The sequence below is a fragment of the Octodon degus genome, unplaced genomic scaffold (assembly GCF_000260255.1).
Source record: "Octodon degus isolate 3935 unplaced genomic scaffold, OctDeg1.0 scaffold00064, whole genome shotgun sequence".
Lineage (NCBI taxonomy): Eukaryota > Metazoa > Chordata > Mammalia > Rodentia > Octodontidae > Octodon > Octodon degus.
Genome location: NW_004524640.1, coordinates 10,318,337 through 10,324,911, shown reverse-complemented (window position 1 = coordinate 10,324,911; position 6,575 = coordinate 10,318,337). Strand labels below are relative to the sequence as shown.

General features: G+C 54.7%; 1 protein-coding gene across 1 annotated transcript in view; it reads left to right on the top strand.

Moving 5' to 3' along the window:
- LOC101592056 (casein kinase I) overlaps nucleotides 1-6,575 on the top strand; it is a 32,534-nt gene that overhangs the window by 3,627 nt on the left and 22,332 nt on the right. The window lies entirely within an intron of this gene.

Below are 6,575 nucleotides of genomic sequence, written 5' to 3'. Positions count from 1 at the left end.
CTGTAATCCCAGCTCTTGGGAGGCTGTAAACAGGCAGATCACTATGAGTCTGATCTATGCAGTGAGACCCTGTACACCCTGTAGACCCTTCCCTAAAATTAAAAAAAAAAAGAGGAAATGAGGGGGAAAAAAGGTAAACTGACTCAAGAACACCACATACACACAAAAAATATTTAGAAGGTTAAGACTCAAAACTAGATACAAATACAAATCAAAAACTTTTTTTTTTCCTTACTGTGTAGTTCAGGCTGGCTTTGAACTCACTATGCAGCCCAGGCTGACTCTGAACTTACAGTGATCCTCCTGCCTCAGCCTCCAGAGTGCTGAGATTACAGACAGGTGCCACCTCACATTCCAGCTCTCTTCTTGCCGCCGCACGCTGGTTGCTCAGTGAGCCCTCCGGGGAAGATGTCTACTCTGGAAACAGCTACCTTAAGGCTCAACAGAACCCCCGGATACCTGAGCTGGGAGTGGGCGTGAGGTGTTCCTGGGGGGCCAGGGGACTCCAGCAGAGCCGCAGATGCCATAGGCAGGTTCAGCTTGACATGTACAGAGGCAGGGCGGGGTGGGCCCTGGGCTGGCTGGGAGAGATGACTGGGGTCCTGTGGAACCTCGGAGACCGTGAGCTCCGGTGCCCAATGTCCCCCTCCGTTTTCTGGCTGTAATGCAGGCGGGGATGATGTGCAGCCCTGGCAGCTGTGGAATCAGGCTGGGCTCAGTGGGCAGGGCCACCCTGGCACCTGAGTGAGCACTAGCCCCACCCCCACTCCACCCCGGCCTACCCTACATAGTGCTAAGCTGTCTTGAGCAGCCCCTGGGAGAACCCCATAGTCAGCTGCATGGGCTCAGGGACCCTGCATGCCTCCACCTTCCTCTGGCCCCAGCCCCGGCCTCCCTGCCTCCTCCCCTACCATGTCTTTTAGATGGCTCAGAAGAAGGTCTAACTGTGAAGGGCCTCAGGGCCTGTCACAAAGCTGTATTTGTGCAGCCTTCTATGCACAGGTTAGGAGGACAGAGCCAGGCACTGTCATGCATAACTGTACTGCCTGTACTTAGGAGGCTGAGGCAGGAGGGTGGCCTATTTGAGGGCAGCCTATTTGAACGCGGATTAAGGTAATTAGTGAGACCTGAAGGCTAGGGGTGCCTAGCGTGCTTGAGGCCCTGGATTCCATCCCTACACTCAGGGAGGCAGACAAGATAAAGAAAGAAACCATTGTGGTTCACATCCTGCCGTCACAGAACAGAGGGTGCTGTTCATCTTTCTCCTCGGGTGTGGCCTGCTTCTACATCACAGTTTTTGTTTTGTTTTTGAGGCAGAATATTGCTGTGTAGGTCAGGCTGGGTTTGAACTCACTTTGTAGCCCAGGCTGGCCTCGGGTTTGAGATCTTTCTGCCTCAGCCTCCTGAGGGCTGGGACCACACACATGAGCTACCACACCAGCTGCAGTCATGTTGTCAGCTTTGGGCAAGCAGGGCAAGGGTTGATCTCTCTGCCCGGAGAGGGGTTCGCATGGGAACACTGTGGCTGGCTGTGTGATATAACCAGGGGGTGATGAGTGGCGGTGACTGAGTGCTGGTGTGGGGCAGGATTGTTAGCTCGGCCAGTAGCAGGGGTCTGGGCCCCGCTGATGAGTGCCTGTGTGTCCTGGATTTGCAGGGGGCGGCAGGGGCACGAGTTGGCCAAAGCACAGACAGGGTCAAAGGAGCCAGAGGGGAAGGAGCATGGAGCTGGGGCAGGCCAAGGGACCTTGGGGATGCCCCGGGGATGTTTAGAGCTCCCTGTGAGATACATGGGAGGTGGGACAGGTGTTCTGGCTCCTCTGGGACTGGATTCCAGTAAGGAGGCAGCAGCCTCGGACTGCTGAGGGAAGGCCTGCCCACTTGCAGCCTCCTGGAAAGGTGAGGATAGAGAAGTCTGGGAGAAGAGGTGGAGGGGTGTGGAGGAGCTGTGGGACAGGGCCCATCCCCAAGGAAGGCTGCCGGGCGTAGTGCAGCCCAGGGATGGGAAGTGTCAGCCCCAACTCTACCCCTGACACATACAGCCTTGCTCATTGCGTGCATATCTGCAGGGCACCCCCGGGAGGGTCTCTCTGTGTCTGTGTCTCTGTCTGTGTCTGTCTGTGTCTGTCTGTCTCTGTCTGTCTGTGTCTCTGTCTCTGTGTCTATCTGTCTGTCTGACTGTGTGTGTGTGTGTGTGTGTGTGTGTGTAAGGCAAAGGTGTTAAAATAAGTGAGTATGTAGCTAGGCGTGGTGGTGCACACCTGTAGTCCCAGCATTTAAGAGGCGGAGGCAGAAGAGTCTGCATGTTTGAGGCCAGCCTGAGCTACATAGTGAGTTCAAACCCAGCCTGGGCTCCCTAGCAAGATCCTTTTCAAAAGACAAGCAAACAAACCAAAAAGTTAAAAACAAGTTGGTATTTTCAGTGAGTCCTAAGGAACACAAAGAAAGCAAGAGGAAGAAGGAAGCCCACTTAGGATTGTGTAATCAAGGAAGATCTCTGAGAGGAGATAAGTTTTGAGTTGGGCCAAGAAGAGCAGGAGGCAGCCACTGGCAATCGACACAGATACTCCTGGGCAGAGTGCAGCACGTGCAAAGGTCCTGGGGTCTTAAGTCATAAAAGAGGACGTTAAGTGAGGTGTGAACTAAGTCTGGGGGGGTAGGGGCCAAGTCACAGCTGGCCTGGGAACGACTGTGGATTTTATCCATGGGCGTATTTTTAGCAGCCAGGAAATGCTCACGTTTTGAGTGTGGGAGTGGTGCTGGGGATCCCTTTCCTACTCAGCCTGGACCATGTGACCCCAGAGTTTTTATCCACATGGTGCCCAGGATCTGGAGTCTAGAGGTTGTTCCTGGTGTGGCGCAGCCCCTAGTTTACAAAGAAGACACTGGAAGACCTTGGAGATCACCTTGCCCAGACCCCCAGAGAGGGGCTGGGAGTTCCCCAAGTTTACCCTGAAATCCAGCGATTGCTATGCTGAAATCCAGACCTCTGGAGCTAGGTGCGTTGGCACTTGCCTGCATTTTCAGTACCCTGGGAGGCTGAGGCAGGAGGATGGCAAATTTGAGCCTAGCATGAGCAACTTAGCAAGACACTGTCACAAAATAAAAACCAAGGCCTCTTGCAGCCTTGCCTGCCTTTGGTAGGCAGGGAAAGGAGGGGCCCCTGGCAGTGATGAACTGACCCTGCGTGGCCATGCCCGAGGTCACAAAGTAGCCGTGTAAGAAAGGCAAGGCCAGGCCAGGTACGGGCTGGAAGCACCAAGGTGGGTGGGACTTCAGAGGACCTCCAGGGACAGAGAGCCAAGGGGCCCACAGTAGTGTGGCTTCTGTGAGCTGACAGGCCTGGGGGACCAGGATGCAAGAAAGGAAAAGCTGCAGGACTCTGGAAGCCAGACCAAGGTGGGCAAGGCTAGTTAGCGCTGTGACCAAAGACCTCTGAACACAAGTTAAAGGAGAAAGGATTTAATTTTAGCTCAGGTTTCGGTCCAAGGTGGAAAAATGGCAGAAGGGCACAGTGGAGGAAATCTTGGTGGCACATGCTTGTAATCCCAACACTCTGGAAGGCTGAGGCAGGAGATGGCACCAGGAGATAGCACTCCACGTGGGTCAGAGACGCAGGAGGGCGGTGCTTCGCAGTTCATTTATTCCCTATTTGTTAAATGCCTAAGAGGTGCCGGTCGGACGTTCTAGGTATTGGCTACACAGTGGTGCCCAAAATAGCATTCACTCCTTACGTTCTCGCAGTTTAGCTCCCTCGCAGAGGGACGTGGACCAAAAATAATCAAAATAAAAGGAGCACCATGTGCAGGATGCCAGGTAGTGCTTGATGGGGAGGGAGGGGGCAATAGGCCACGCCTCCCTGTAAAGGTGATTTGTTTTGTTTGTTTGTTTTTTGATTTTTGTTTTCCTTTTCTGATCTTTTTGAGATAGGGTTTCACTATGCAGTTCAGACTGGACTTGAACTCACTTTGTAGCCCAGGCTGGCCTCAAATTCAGGGTGATCCCCCTGCCTCAGCCTCCTGGGTGCTGGGATTACTGGTGTGTGCCACAATGCCCAACCTGAAGGTGACTTTCAAGTCATCCCTAGAGAAGAGGAGAAGATGGGCTGTGTGGCTGTCAAGAGTGGAGCTTGCTCATGCCAAGGCTGCATGGTGGGAGCAAGGAGGCGGCTCCTGGGCAACTTAGCAAGATCCCGTCTCAAAGTAAAGAAGGACAGGGTGTAGCTCAGTTGAACCAGGGATCGGCCGGCTGCTTCTGGCAGGTGGGAGGCTGGCTAGAGAGTTGTCACTTCAGGCGACACGCTGGGGCTTCCAAATTGGGAGTGGCTTCTGATTCTGGGAACAAGGCCCTGGCTGCTGTGGGATTTCTTGTGCTTTGGCACATGCTCATCTCCTTGGTTGGCCTTGCATGCGTCCGCTTCTCTTCAGAGCTGGGCTGCAAAGCTCTTTAGAAAACACAAAGCTTGGACTTATGGGGAATTGGAAGGGAGAGGATTGGGCCCCACAGTGTGGCTTGTCAGAAGATGCGGCAGGGGAACACCCCTGCCATGGAGAGAGTGGTGGGGACAGTGAGGACAGACTGCGGAGGCCCGGGAGCCATGGGGGAACCAGAGGATCTCTGTCTCTCTCTGTCCTTCTCTGTCTGTGTCTCCCTCCCTCTCCATCTCTCTCTGTCTCTGTCTCTCTGTCTCTCTCCTTCTCTCTCTCTCTGTTTTTTGTATTTAGTCAGGTCTCACTATGTACTTCTGGCTGGCCCAGATTGGCCTGGAGTTCACACTGATCCTGCTACCTCAGTTTCCCAAGTCCTGGGATTATAGGCGTACACCACCACACCCAGCATAACCAGAGGCTCTTAAAACTTTGGAATCCTTCATTTGGGAGGCTGAGGCTAGCAGATCAAAAGTGCTTGGTCAACCTGAGCAGTTTATTTAGAAGACTATCTCAAAAAGTAGGTAGGGCATGAGGAGGAGAAAGGGGAGGCATTGGTCCCCAAAGCTGGAGGTAGACTAGTTTAAGAGGGGCAGCAGCCTTGTTGCAGTCCCAGCTTCAGGGTCAAGAGTTGGTGTGTGCCCTTTGGCAAGAGCTGGGGACGCTTGGGGTTCCCTTGGTGACTGCAGAAAGAATGTACCTTCCATGTGTTGTCCTTGGAGACAAGACCAGGGGTGCGGGGTGTCTGCTAGGTGAAGAAGAGAAAGTATGACTGCAAAGTAGGGTCCAGCTTGGAAAGTTGGGGTGCTGTGGACTACAGGGCAGAGGGGTGCATTCAGCTGTGCTCAGCTGTGCCAGGGCCCCACTGCCTGCACTTTGGAACTCTGCCTGTGGCCACAGTCAGCACATCTCCCAGGGCTTTGAGAGATGTCAGGAATCTGACCTGGAAGATGAAATCTGCCCATTGGGAATGGACTGACAAAACAAAAACAAGAAGAATCACCACAGGCCGAGCCAAGTCCCTCTCTGGTTGGCGACAACACCCTGCCCTGGCAAGGTGACACCTAGCCTGAGTCCCCATTCGCCTGCCACAGGTGTTCTCCTGGTCCCCATGCAATCCTGTGGCTTCTCTGGGCCACAGACTGCCAGCCTGTGAACAAACTGCCTGAAAGGCTCCTACCAGTTGGGACAGTGAGTGACTAAGTCCCTCAGGCTTGAGGGAAGATGCAGTTATTATGGCAGTGACTCTTCCCCAAACTCGCTTCCGGAAGCAGTGTGCTCAACCATTTTGGGTGTCCACAGTCACAACTGTGTGTGACAATGCAGATGCGTCATAACCTGGGAGCTTTGCATGACACAGTGTAAATACCATCATTTTAATAACCTTGCCTTTTGAACCTGGAGGAAGCCTTCATGAATTCTTGAGGGGGTCAGAAGGGCAGGCCTGGTCTTTCTTTCCCAGTCCACAGCCACAAGGTGGCCCAGCTCTGGCTCCTAACTCGGTGCTGGTCCCTTGGTGGAATGTGGCTCTTCCCCCAAGGGGTGACAATTCCATATGAGGCTCTGCCCACCCCAACTGAACTGCAGAGTGGTTGGGATAGAGAACAGGCCTTTGCTCCCATATTTCTGAGATCAGAGTAAAACTGCCCACCCCTGGGTCTCTTTTGGTCAGGGCCCCTCCATCCCCCACCAACACCACCACTGTCCCCTGCAGCGCTCAGCGCCTGGGGCTCCTGAGCCCCAACGACAGGCCTTCCTTCTCTGAGGTCCACTGATCTTGCCCGAGATAGAGGAGGCTTTGTAGATGGAAAAACTCCGGCTTCTGCATGTCCTCCTCCTTCGCTTGCCACCCCTCTCCCCGCCCCACTTTCTCTCCACCTGCGTCCTGCCAGGTCTTATCTTAGGGTGCCAGCACCTGCGCGCGCTCCCCTTCCCACACACGACCCTGCGCTCCTGCACAGTGCTGCCCGCGTGGCCCAGAGTGCTGCTTTTCCTGGCTGCGGTCCCCCAACGTCCTCCCCAAGGCCGGAGCACACGGGCCCTTTAAATCCTCCGGGGCGGCGGCGGCGGGCCGGGGATGACATCAGCGGGCGGGCCCGGGGCTCAATGGGAGCCGAGGGCGCGCGCAGGGCGGGCGCGCGCAGGCCG